Raw genomic sequence first — 13,847 nt, forward strand, 5'->3', positions numbered from 1 at the left:
CCTCATTTGTTTCTCCTAAGATGAGCCCCCTATATTTCTCATTTTCTGTCATTCTTCCCTTTGCTTACTAGTTACTCTGCTCCAAAGAGACTGGTTTCTTAACCTTCCTCAAACATACAGAACACAATCTCACCTCTGAGCCTTTACACTTTCTTCTGTTTCCTTTGCTTCTTCCTCCAGATACTTACCTGTGTCACTCTGACTTTCTTCCACATTTCTGCTCAAATGTCATAGTTTTATAGAGGCACTCCTTGATTGCGCACTTAAAGGAGTCCCATTCCCCAAATTCCCTATTCCCTTCTTTACATTCTCTGCAGCACTGCCTCCCTGCCTCCTGACATGTATCCATGTTGGTGCATCTTTGTCTGCTAGAGCATAGCTCTAGAAGAAGACTATGTTTTGTTCATTGCTGTATCTACCGGGCCCAAAACACTATATTTAATACACAATATTTGTTGAATAAAAATTATACTGATTGTTTAAGGAGGTCTCAGATTTCTAATTAGTATCAAAATGCCCCCAGTTTGTATTATTGGGTATTTTTCTATCCTGCATCTCAAACTCTCTTGTTTTCCTGATAAGAATTAAATTTAGCTTTTTAAATCATCATTATCCATAAAGAAAACTATTTGGCTAGTCCAAAATGAATTATACTTTGACTTTCCTAAGCTCTTTAATTCTATTACTAAACTAAAAATTAGATAGCCCTCTATATTTTATTAGCTACCTGAAATTTTAGTCTTATTTTTGACATCCTACAAAAATCAGGGAAGATGTTCCAGGCAAAAAATCTCAAATCCTGGTCTATTTCTTTCTCCACCAACCATCTCCTCAGGTCTTAGCTTTAAACACAACTGTTAAGGAAAATCTCTAAGATTTAGGTTCCAAACAACCTTTTCTCAGAGCAAGATCTAAGACAAAGCACTTCAAAATGTAACCACAATTTATTTAAAGCAAAGATTACCTGTGGTCCTATGTAATCTGACCCAAATGTAAAATCACTTTTTACCTTTGCCTCATTTAATTCTCTACTTCCCCAGACCATTTGTCTTCAATGTGGATTTGGGGGGAAGGGGACTGTTAAATGAGTCTTAATAGGAAGCTACTCGATTATCCTCAGGCAGAAAGTAAAAAACATCTGAATATGTTTTGGAGTCTCTGTAATGTGATGAAACCTCAACTCAGGGGATTTTACTTCCTCTACAAACCATCTCAGCTTTATCGTGTGCATGCTGAGGATGTTAAGACACACCTTTTGCAGGCATGTTTGTCCAATCTATAAAAGGGTATGTGGACTGTGTTAGGTCCTTTAGAAAAGCAATGGACGAGCATTTTGCCCCGATTCAAGGTTATGAGTTGGCTCCTTGTTACTATGGTGATGAGCACCCTATGAACAAAGATAATTTGCTACTTCACTGAAGCTTTCATTTTTATCAGGAATAAGATGGGAGGTGCAGTACCAATTATGGAATATATCTATAAACATTTAAAGGAGTGTGTTTCTTGAATCTGAATAGCAAGCGTTTAAATTGTTGAGCTTACAGGGAAAAAAGAAGGGAATGAGAGGACTGAAGTAAATAAACATGCTGGACTATATTCTAACATGTCCAGCTCTACACCATCACTGAACTCATTACAGGTGTAGAACATCGGTTCTTAGATTGGTTTTCAGATTTTGTGTATGTGTGACCAACAGTCTGGATGGGAAGAAAATCCACTGAAGTAACTAGGAAAAAAACAAGACAAACAGTAGTGCAAGCCCAATACTCCTGAAATATTAACAATTTAAAGAAAAGATGCATATCTCAAATTTTTAAAAAGAAATATTTAGCATGTACTCTTGATTTCTTTAAAAAAATTCCTTGCAAACTATTGAAGACATTACTAAATTAGAGCCAAGAATAAAGATGCCAGTGATCATATTACAAAAAATTAACATATTGAAAGGGAAGAAACAAAAATCTGTCATCATTTGCAAACTACATGTTATCTGGGATTTTCAAGTTAAACAATCAAAATTATTTGATATAATAGAAAAATTTACCAGACAAAAGATGAAAATTAAAGATAAAACAAAAACCATTAAACAGAATTAACACATGACTCAACAGTTCTTCTCCAATGTATACACCCAAAAGAACTGAAAACAGCTATTCAAATATTTGTACACAAAAATTTATAACAGTACTATTTAAAATAGCCAAAAGGTGAAAACAAACCAGATATCCACCAATGGGTGAATGGATAAATTGTGGTATGTACATACAATGAGTTATTATTTAGCTATAAAAAGAAATGAAGTATGGATATACAATACAATATGGATAGATCCTTGAAAACACCATCTTAAGAGAAAAAAAAAATCTAGACACAAAAGATCACATACTGTTATGATTACATCTGTAGGAAAACGTTCAGAACAGGCAAACCTATAGTGACGTAAAGGAAAGTGGATTTGTGGTTGCCTAGGGCCAATGTGTATGTGGGTGGGGAGGGGTAGACATGGGATTGTAGACTGGGACTGGAATCAGGACAGGACGAGTGGGGAGAGAGAGGAATGACTGCTAATGGGTATGGAGTTTCTTTTTGGGTGATAAAAATGTCCTAGAATTATGGGTGATAGTTGCACAACCTTTAAACACAAGTAAACTATACACTTTTAAAAGGTGAATATTATGGTACTAGAGGCCCAGTGCACGAAATTCAAACGGGGCGGGGAGGGGCCTCAGCCTGTGCCCTCTCGCAGTCCGGGAACCCTTGAGGGATGTTCTACTGCCCCACCACTGTTGCACTTGCCAGTAGTGAGCCCAGCTTCTGGCTGAGCAGCGCTCCCCCTGTGGAAGTGAACTGACCACCGGGGGCAGCTCCTGCATTGAGCGCCTGCCCCCTGGTGGTCAGTGCACATCATAGCGACCAGTCATTTTACTGTTTGGTGGATTTGCATATTAGCCTTTTATTATACAGGAGGATGTGATTTATATCATAATTAAAAGGTAAATGGGAGAGACTAGTCAATACAGTATATGCCCAGCAAACTAAATATTTGGGAAGGAGTGTTAGGAGCATATATATTTTTTGGCATCTATTTTAAATGTTGTTTGAGTTTCTGACCACAGTATATGTTAATTTTATAATATAAAAAACTAATTTAGAAGAAAAATGTCTGAGAGGCAGAACTTTAAGTAGCTGAGGACCATTAAAGGATTTTTAAAGGGAAGTAGGGAAGTAGTATGGTTGGGTCATATTTTTGACAGATTCCTGGGAGCACCTTTACAGAGAAGGGACTTGAGAGGCATCAGTTTGGAAACAGGTATTGATCCATTTCTCCATTTAACAAATGCTGAATGCCTACTGGGGCCGGGCACTGAGCTAAGCACTGGGATCTGTTAGACATGCTCCAAGTTGTGTTGGCAAAAGGTCACGTATACCTACTTTAGGCAATGGTTCAAGGGATGTAAGGAAAGACGCCTATTCTTTTTTTCTTTAAGGGAGTGGGTATGAGGGGATGTATGTTAAAGCTCTTGCAATTTTAAGGCATCTGTGGATAGTACCCTTCTGATAATCCTTCTATTACAAGAGGACCAGGTATTCTCGAGAGTTATCATCCATTTTTGTCAATTCAGTGAATAGAAACAGCAAAAACCCATATCGGCCTTGCTCTTTCAAGTTAGTCGTATTTTCAAGATTCTTTGACTTTGAAAAGTTCATTTCTCAAAAACCTCTGAATGAGTAAATTTCAAAGCCACTTTGGTCATTTGCTCTGTGTCCATTTTTTTATTCTTTGGCTTTGTCAAAGCTGAATAAAAACACACAGTATTAATAGCTAACCCAAAGGAAAAACATTTTAGTGAATCATATTAGAGATATCTAAAATTATGATTTCATCTGCATTCGTTTCTTTTTCACAGTTCACACGTTCCCATTTTATCACAGCCATCTGCTATTTCAACAGTAAGCCAGTTTTAACAAAAGTTGTAATAAAGACCATGACTGTACATATAATTTTTAACTTTCTCACCTTAAAACTTTTTTTTTAAACAAAAGCCCCCTAACTGCCTTGATAGAAAAAAGGAACTGCTGATAAGTTAGGCAAAAAATTCACCCTATCATTTAGTTTAGGGCATTTTAGAAATGTGAGGGGCATGGCAGCAGCTCCTTAGGGCTATACACTACCTTAGGGCTAACTGCTTTACCATCCAGGACTGAGAAAAGGAGCTCCTCTGAGGTTGCTGGTCAAACTAGCAGGCATTCACTGTCTCCTTGACAGTCACCTGCCAGGGTGGGCTTTTTTTTTTTAACCCTACCGTAACACTACCTTAATTCTCCACAAACCATGCCAGCAAGGCCCCTCATTTATAGAGCTCCCATTTCAAATGCATAGTGTGGGTAAATGCAGGTCAGTTTCTGAGGAAGAGATTATGGCAAGCATGACAGTGACAGGATTTAGATATCCAGATAGTCCCAATTTTGAATTTTTTTTAAAAAACGTAAGGTGATTTGTTAAATATGTGATGCAAGATGATTTAATATAGTTGTACTTGAAAGATTTTTTTATGAATAAAGTTCAAAACCCAGAAAAAAATCTTTCCAGACTCTCTACACAATATTGCTCCTGAGCATATAGCAATATGGAAAAAACCTGGCCTAACTACCCCCCACATATATCCTGAAAAAAAGCATTTCTTTCCAGGCAGGAGATCAGCAGAAATTACAAAGGATTAAAAAAACAAACAAACAAAAACAAACAGCCATTAGCACATACAAAGAGTCTAATCTGGATTTCACCCTATAAAATGTGTGTGGGTGTGCGTATGTTGGGGGCGGGGGGGCGGGGAGAGGATGACACCTTTACTTGAAACACAAAAGTTGGTGAGGGAAGGAGAGACTGTTAAAGAGGAGCAATAAGCAGGAGTTGCCAGAAGCCCTTTTCGTAGAAATGTTTACTTTAGTAATTAAATATTCCTGTACACTAGGTCTTTAGAAATAATTATCATCTTTACAACTTTGAACAAGAAGGTTCAACTTGTCATCTATTTCACATGTACAGTGTCAAATAGAACTTGATCAAATATCTACAGTATTTCTATTTCATTGTCTTCAATCACAAAAATCTTTTATAAAAATGTATGTAAAATACATACATTACTCAATTGAGGGATCCAGGAGTTTCTTAAGTGTCTGAAGGGACCACATCCCCCTCTGAGAGACAGCAATTTCTTCTACTTAAGTTGCCACCTTGTTATCCTATGACCTTTCTACTCCGGCCTTAATCAGAAGGTAACCATCAATTCTCAAAGGAAAACGTAGTGGACTATGAGGTGGCCTGTTGTGAAATTAAGGATAATGAGAGTCTAAACAACCCAATCTAATGGAGGTGGGCCACTGAATTTGAGCAGAAGAGGTTAAGAGCAGAGACAAAGTCACAAGATTGGAAGATGCACTAGTCCTGCTTCATAAAAGATAAGGTGAACAGGTCACCAGATCAAGTCATTGATGGACAACTGGAATTGCTATAGATCTGGTACAAGTAGCTACTATTGTTCCAATTGTCCTCAAGACCAAACTATGTGGCCTAAAACTGTTTTATGTGTTTGCTTATGTGCCTACACATCCATATGTAAAACTACAGTGGGTCATGCGTTCAATACCTGCTTATATAAAGGGTTACTCCTTTATAAGATGAAAAATGTACTAGAATCAGTAGAATTTTTTCCTGACTGCACTTATATATGACTTGTAAACCAACAGGGGATTGGCTAAGCCTATTTAGAACACCCTTAAGTTGTTGAGGCTATTTACCTATTTTTTTCAAGAATTATATTCCAGACTTCTAAGTAAGGATGGTAGACTTAAACACCAAGGGATTTTTTTTAAAGATACAAACCCACAAGGATGAAGAGAAATTAAGATTACAGCTACAAATTTTCAAAAGCTGGAAAATAAATGGACAAGAGGTAAAGAAGTCAAATACCCCCAAAAACTGAATCCTAAGGTAAGCATCTGGGAACACTCCCCCAAAAGATTCAGCAGGGATAAAATGGGAAGGATTAACAATCTTTCTGAAATGCAATTCCCAGATCCCCTCTCTCACTCTTTCTCTGGCAGGCAGACAAATGTCCTTTCCTCATCCTTGCAAAAGCTGAAGGTAATCTAAGGAGGGTTAAAACAGAGGGTTATCTAGACTAGAGACCACCAGGTAAGGTGAAGGCAAAAGAGGATAAAGGGGGGGATAAATGGTGATTGAAGATGACTTGACTTGGGGTGGTAAATACATAACACAACATACAGATGATGTATTGCAGAACTGTATACCTGAAACTGAAGCATGGTGGTCCCTCCTTTGGAAAACTGCTGTTTGAACTACTCTGTTATTTTTAGATAGTCTCTTATTCTGTAAAATAACTTTGTTTTTTAGCTTAAATAATAGAAAAGATAAACCTAACTGTCTGACCTTGCAAGCTAGCCATCTAAAGGGGCTGATATGCTGATACTGATAAATAATACCCATATTCTTATGCCAAGTGTCAGTTCATTATGTATCCAACGTTACAGGTGTCTATATAGACATGATATGTACTCAAGGTTACAAGTTGTCTGTATAGATATGACAGATGTTTATTAGATATGATATATACTCAAGGTTACAAGCTGTCTGCAAAAATAACTTACACAGCCGAAACCGGTTTGGCTCAGTGGATAGAGCGTCGGCCTGCGGACTGAAAGGTCCCAGGTTCGATTCCGGTCAAGGGCATGTACCTTGGTTGCGGGCACGTCCCCAGTAGGGGGTGTGCAGGAGGCAGCTGATCGATGTTTCTCTCTCATCGATGTTTCTAACTCTCTATTCCTCTCCCTTCCTCTCTGTAAAAAAATCAATAAAATATATTAAAAAAAAAAAAGGGACAATTCCTGTGTGTCTGCTTAACCTTCTTTAAAAAAAAAAAAATAAAAAAATAACTTACACAAAGAACTGGAAGGATATAAAAAGGGAATACTCCTTCCTGTGTTTGTTCAGAATTTGAGAGAGGTAATATGCTCTGAACCTGTGTGCAATAAATATGACTCCTAACTAATTGGCTCATTAAGGTGTTTTGTCTAGCTCGCTGATTTGCGATACAACAAAACTTATATAATTTTATTAACTGACATCACCCCAATACATTTAATTAAAAATAAATTAATTACAAAAAAAAAAGCACAGTAAGATCTGAGTCCACAGTATGCTGATAAATAAATGTTTAACTTCCAGAGGGGCAGACAAGGGTAGTTATTTATAATTGCTGATTCTTGTGGTATAAATACTCTTTTCTTGGCTGCTTCAAGCTACCAAATGATGTCACTGAATGCAGAGTTCAGAAAAAATGCACAGTAGCCTATTACTATGTAGTATTTCCTCCATATAGAGAAATGTAAATAATCTCAAGAGCATCCAAAATAAAATAACTAGGAAGTGGTAAGTTATTAGTATTTATTACACCTTGATTTTTAATATAACATTTAATTATACGTTTGTATAACTTTTAATGGTTACTGAATTTAGCAAGTGGCTCACAAAGTTCCTGAAAATTTAACAATTGGCTCAGATGTACCAGTACAAGCCACCTGACCCCAGCCTCTTCTATCAATACTCTTCCCAAAAGGCTTCACTTCCAAGCAGAGAAGATTAGAAGAGACTTCTCTGGGGAACTTGATCAGTGATTAGTCTAAGGGGAAAAAGATAAAAATACTGACAAATTCCCTAACTAAATTTGTCCAGCCAGGTCATCTTACACTTGATAAGTGTAGCTCACACTTGATAAGCCCTACTTGCATTTTCAGAGTTTCAAATCAGCATTTCGGAATCTCACTTTTAAATATTAGCAAATGGCCAAGAATTGTTAGACATCTTTAGTATACAAGACAGTGATAAAAACGGAAAAAGCAAGTTGGAAGAGAGAGCAGGGTTAGCTTCCTAAGCTGACCTGGGCAGTCATGTAGTACTGTGCACTTAAGAGAGCTCCATGTTAGAGTTAACACTGCGGCTGTAGTGTTGGAATTCTTTAATAAATGTTGAAATAGAAGCCCCACATTCTCACTCTGTACTAGGCCCTGAAAATTATGTAACTAGTTCTGATAAAGACTATGCAGGCAGAAAAACTCTGGGGAAAAACACACATTAATGTTTTCAGAAACATAAAATACTACAAACATGAAGCAAGAACACTACGCTAAAATATATATATGTATATGTATATGTATATGTATATGTATATGTAAATGTATGTATGTATATATATATATATATATATATATATATATATATATATATATATATATTAGAAAGAGCATCAGAAAGTAAAAATGAGCACAGGCATGCTTTCCTGGTAATTAAAAATGTAAAGCAGAACCCTGGCCAGTGTGGCTCAGTTGGCTGGGCATCCTCCTATGCACCAAGTCAAAGGCATATGCCCAAGTTGCAGGCTCAATCCCCTATAGGGGGCATGCAGGAGGCACTCTCACATTGATGTTTCTCTCTCTCTTTCCCCCTTCCTCTCTAAAAAACAAAAACAAAACAATAAACTATTTTTAAAAATGTAAAGCAGAAATGAAACATTCAATAGACTAGCATAAGAACATTGGAAGATCAGTCCAGGAAGTTCAAGAGAAAACTAAGAAGGGAAAAAAAGAAAAAAGGAGCAGAGAAAATCATCAACAAAATAGTTCCTAGATTAAAAGGGTTCATCAAGTACTCAGTACAATGAATGAAACCAAACTCACATTAAAGCATATTGTTGTGAATTTCAAATATCCAAGAAACAAAGATAAAAATTGATCACATAAATAATCAGGAACCTAATGGCTTTGGGCTTCAAGAGCAATGAAGTAAGCACAGAGGAAAACTAGAAAACACTGAAGCCATGCCTTTAAAATTCCAATGGAAAAATTTCAAGCTAGATTTCTACACCCAACCAATCAATCAATCAACAGTAAGCACAGAATATGGAATTTTCATCCATTCAAGGTCTAAAAGTTTAACTCCCATGAACTTTCTCAGCCACCCACTAGAGAATATATTCTACTAAAATAAAAGGGTAAACTGAGAAACAGGAAAATATAAGATCTAGAAACAAGAAATCCAACACAAAGAGGCAAAGAATTTTCCCAAGATGCTGGTGAAGGGCAGTTCCAGGATAAGTGCTGTGGATAAAAACAATGGGCAACCAGTCAAGATGGGAGCACATCTTCAGGAATACAAGGCGCTAATAGAAGGCCTGAAGTGTCAGAACTTCCTGAAAGGAAATTTGGACAAGTTACTATTTGAACTGTATAGCATGTCCACTCTTAACATCATAAATAGCTTCTCAGAAATTGCTAAACAATGTATAAGGAAACCAATTTACCATAAGCTAAATCAGAAGTGGGGAACCTTTATTAGGCCAAGGGCCATTTGGATATTTATAGTATCATTCACGGACCATACAAAATTATCAACTTAAGAATTAGCCTGCTATATTTGGTCAAACATTTAATTAACTCACCCATACTGCCCTGGCAGGGCCAGACCAAATGATTTCTCGGGCTTTATATGCAGGCCGTTTCTTCCCTACCCCTGGGCTAAATGATATAAAAAAGAGTTAAGTTGCAGGAGACGGCCAGTAGATACTTCTCTCTCATTGGTGTTTCTGTCTCTCTATCCCTGTCCCTCCCCCTTCCTCTCTCTCTCAAAATCAATAAACACATACTAAAACAAACAAACAAACAAAAAACCCACAACACTTCTAATACTAAACATTACAATAAAATGCGAGCTATCATACATTTAAGAAAGATTAATAAAAACAAGTCACATAATCAGGTGGCAGGAGCCCATCTGGCAGCTCAAGGCCCAAGGTGGGGACTCTACCCTGGACAGAATGCCCTTCTATAACAGGGCACACTCACACTCACCCACACTGACTCATGCTGTGACAATTTAGACACTCCAGTTCACCTTATGTGTACCTCTTCGGGATGTGAGAGGAAACCAGAGTACCTGGAGAAAACCTATGCAGACATGGAGAGACCATGTAAACTCCACATGGACAGTTGCCCCAGCCGGGAAATAATTCCCCCCCCTCATCAACATTATAACAGAACTAGGGGCCTGGTGCACGAAATTCGTGCACTGGGGGGGGGGGAGGGTGTCCCTCAGCCCAAACTGCACCCTCTCCAATCTAGGACCCCTCGGACATCCCTTTCACAATCCTGGACTGCTGGCTCCCAACTGCTCGCCTGCCTGCCTGATTGCCCCTAACTGCTTCTGCCTGCCAGCCTGATCACCCCCTAACCACTCCCCTGACAGCCTGATCGATGCCTAACTGTTCCCCTGCCAGCCCGATCATCCCCAACTGCCCTCCCCTGACAGCCCGGTCACCCCCAAATGCCCTCCCCTGCATATTCCCTCTTTATTAGATAGGGTTTTTTCTTAACATATTGGACAGTGTACCTGCCATGGTCTCGACAAACCAGTAAAAATGTAAACCCAAACTAAAAGTGTCATAAAATAAACTCCTTAAACAGGAATTTCATGAGACCTTGGAAAGGTGATATCATGTGGTTGTTTCTTCCTTTTTTCCTTCTCTTTCTTTTTCTTGATGTTTCATCTTTTGCCCTTTCTTTCTTTTCTCCTTTTATGTCCTCTCTTTCTCTTAACTTTTCCATTGGTAGAATCGTCAGTACTTGAATCTGTCTTGCTTCCAGAAGACGAAGAAGAGGGAAACACACCGTCATCTGAAGAAAAAGATGATCTATGTTGGGATCCGTGGTGTTTCTGGTTTTGTTCTTTTCCCGGTTTGTCATTTCTGCCGGCCCCGGCATCTTCAGGACTTGTGTGTGGGCACTTCTTATTCATGTCTACAAAACCTCCCTGCCTTGGTGAAAACTATAGGGGAAAAGGCCTTCCTGGGTGGGCTCAAGCCCTGCCCAAGGTGCCGAGGAACCAGGGTGGGAGCACCCACCACCGCCCTTGCAGAGCCAACCTCCAGACCTCAGGGTACTCTCCAGTAATGTAACTGCAATGTCCCCGTTTGCCTTCAGAAATTAGTTGTAAGTTACTTCCGATGTGAAACCCTACCTCAGACATTTCCTTTGCGGTTTCTAAAGATTTTAAACAAAACCCATTTACCTCCCTAACCTGGTCAGAAGTTTCTACCCAATGGGAGAGGTTTGCTGGGCAGCATCCCCCAGATATCACCCCCCATTTCCAATCACTTGGCTAGGGGCAAGGGAAGTTCCAAGGCTATAGGTGTGTGGGGGATCACTCCATGGGGGCACAGGCCCTTTGGAGGCTGACACCCCAGGCTGCTGCTGAGAGGGATAGCTCTGGTGGGGGCGGGGGGCGGCTGCCTCCCAGGCCTACACCCCACGGCTGCAGATGGGAGCTGATTGCTGGGGGGGAAGGGGAGGGGGGAGGCAGGAGGGGACACGGGCGCCTTCCAGACCAACGGCCCGGGCCACGGCTGGGAGCGGATCGCACCGGGGGGTGTGGGCGCCTCTAAGGCTGATGGCCCAGGCCGCGGCTGGGAGATCACGCCGGGGGTGCGCGGGCGCCTCCCAGGCCGACAGCCTGGGCCGCACGCTGCTTGCTCTCAGTGGCAGCCCTCCCTGGGACTGGAGGACTCCAGCGGGCCTGAGAGGACTGGGCGCCACCATCGTGTCTATGGGCGCCGCCATTTTGTCGTGGAGTGATAGTTAATTTGCATATTACTCTTTTATTAGATAGGATGATGTTGAATGAAATGAAGTTGAAGGAAACGACTTTATTCAAGGATCTGCTGAATTAGTGAGAAGTTAAACAACAACAAAAATATATATATATAAAATTCAGGAAAATACAAAAGTTGTATAGAAGTGTTCACAGATTACTACATGGCTTAACTATAAATAGCACTTTCAGTCTTAACTGTGTATACAATGAATACCGATTTAAGCCAAGTTATAAACACCTACACTGGGATAGTAGAACAAAAAGGGTACTTGGGGATGTGGGAAAAAGCCTAAATTCTCACCTGCCATAATGGGAAATCAAAGGATAAGACCTGAAGCTGAGAAATCAAGAAATCAGAATACAAAAATGCTGTTAAAAATGACAGTGTTCAGAACTTGCTACCCCAAAGTATGATGCCTTGGCATATTGAATATTTTAAGCTGAAGAAATTTGAGAAAGGAAGGACTCTGACCCTTCCTTCTCCCCTGAAGCAGGTCCTAAGACCCTCAAGTGAGAAGTGCCCTACCTATACTCACAGGAAAGGAGCATCCTTATCTCTGAAGATGGAGGGACACAGAAAAATTAAAAGGAACTGGTTTTGCTATGTTTCCCAATTCACTACTCCTCACTCATACTCTCTTGTCCTATCACAATTTTACATGCCCTTTCACTCTTCACAGAATCTAGCATAAAAATGCTCAGCCATTACCGCTTCTTCAGGTATTCATTTCCTTATAAAGGTTCCCATGTCAAATAAAAGTTTCATTAAATTTGTATGTTAATCCATCTTTTGTCTGTCCAATTTATAGGGCACCAGCTGGAGAACCCAGAAAGGTAGTAGGAAAAAAAATAATCTTCCTCCCCTACAAAAACAGAGATAAATGCAAAAAAGAATCAGCTGTAAGAAATTAGTGTTCACACCTAGGGAGGGAAAGTGGGGGATGAAGTGGGAAAACTGTTGCCTTTCAAAACAAGTCTTATAGAGCTACTGAATCTTTAAATTATGCACATTCAACACTTTGGTAACAAATACAGAATAAGCCCAGCCGGTGTTGCCCAGTAGTTAGTTGAGTGTGGACCCATGAACCAAGGGGTCACTGGTTCAATTCCCGGTCAGGGCACATGGCTAGGTTGTGGGCTCCATCCCTGTTGGGGGCGGGGCGGGGGGAGCATGCAGGAAGCAGCCAATCAGTGATTCCCTCTCATCACTGATGTTTCTATCCCTCTCCCTTCCGTCTAAAAAATAAATAAAAACATTAAAAAATAAAAACTAGCAGAAAAAGTTCAGAATGTTCTAGTTCATGATTCCTTTTTCAGATTACACACATTCCCAATAAATTTGTTCATTTATTGTATTTTCCAATTTTTCTTCAGCACATATTTATTGCTTCCTCATTTTCCTACTAATCAATCATCTTACTACTATCTGATATTCAAAATTATCTGTAACTCCAACTATTATTTAGGAATTCTCTTACGTCATATGATACCAACTCTGACCCAGCTCAGGAAAAGGCCGTGGCTTACCCTCCAGGAGTTCCCTCAGCAGTTTAGAACAAAATGTCACACTGGGTTTCCTTCTGCTAGCCTACATTCTTTCAAATTAGTATATAGAGACTGTGGATGAAAAATGGGCTCAACATCACAGGGCAATCTGATCATCAGTTCCTATCTGGGCAGGTCATGGTGGGTGCAGGAATATACCTTCTCTAGTAAAAGGTTTATATCTTTACCTTAAGCAAGCCCTGTCCATTATTTCTGTACAATTAGGTTAACGAACCTCTGAAATGCCTTTTTCAAAGTAACTACCCTCAAGATGAAGGTAGATAAAAGTTGCATAAAAGATGCTGCAAACTCTCAGTATGCTGAGATCTTGCTTCCAGGCACAGGGTCAGTTTGGCTCAAATAAATTCTTACAAAAATTTTCTACAGGTTTAGACTTTTCTTATATCAGCAAGACTTTCCATTTAACCCCGTAAGAAAATCTAATAAATAAACACAATAAACTCTACAATGTTCCTTTAAGGGAGCAACAACTTCAATTTCTTTCATACCTTTATGATTCCCAACACTATATTAAAATCCTTCAGTATACACTGAGTGGCCAGATTATTATGATCTCTGA

The 13,847-nt window shown here is 39.4% G+C and overlaps 1 protein-coding gene across 4 annotated transcripts in view; it reads right to left on the bottom strand.

Moving 5' to 3' along the window:
* FBXO34 (F-box protein 34) overlaps positions 1–13,847 on the bottom strand; it is an 89,965-nt gene that overhangs the window by 26,884 nt on the left and 49,234 nt on the right. Inside the window, exon 1 of one of the 4 annotated variants that reach the window (XM_080643241.1) lies at positions 10,551–10,568. The exons of the other annotated variants lie outside the window; for them this stretch is intronic. The gene's annotated coding sequence lies outside the window, so the exon portion shown is untranslated. Of the gene's footprint in view, positions 1–10,550; positions 10,569–13,847 lie in introns of those variants that run through there. 4 annotated transcript variants of the gene reach the window in all.

The sequence above is a fragment of the Plecotus auritus genome (genome assembly GCF_963455305.1).
Source record: "Plecotus auritus genome assembly, chromosome: 1".
Lineage (NCBI taxonomy): Eukaryota > Metazoa > Chordata > Mammalia > Chiroptera > Vespertilionidae > Plecotus > Plecotus auritus.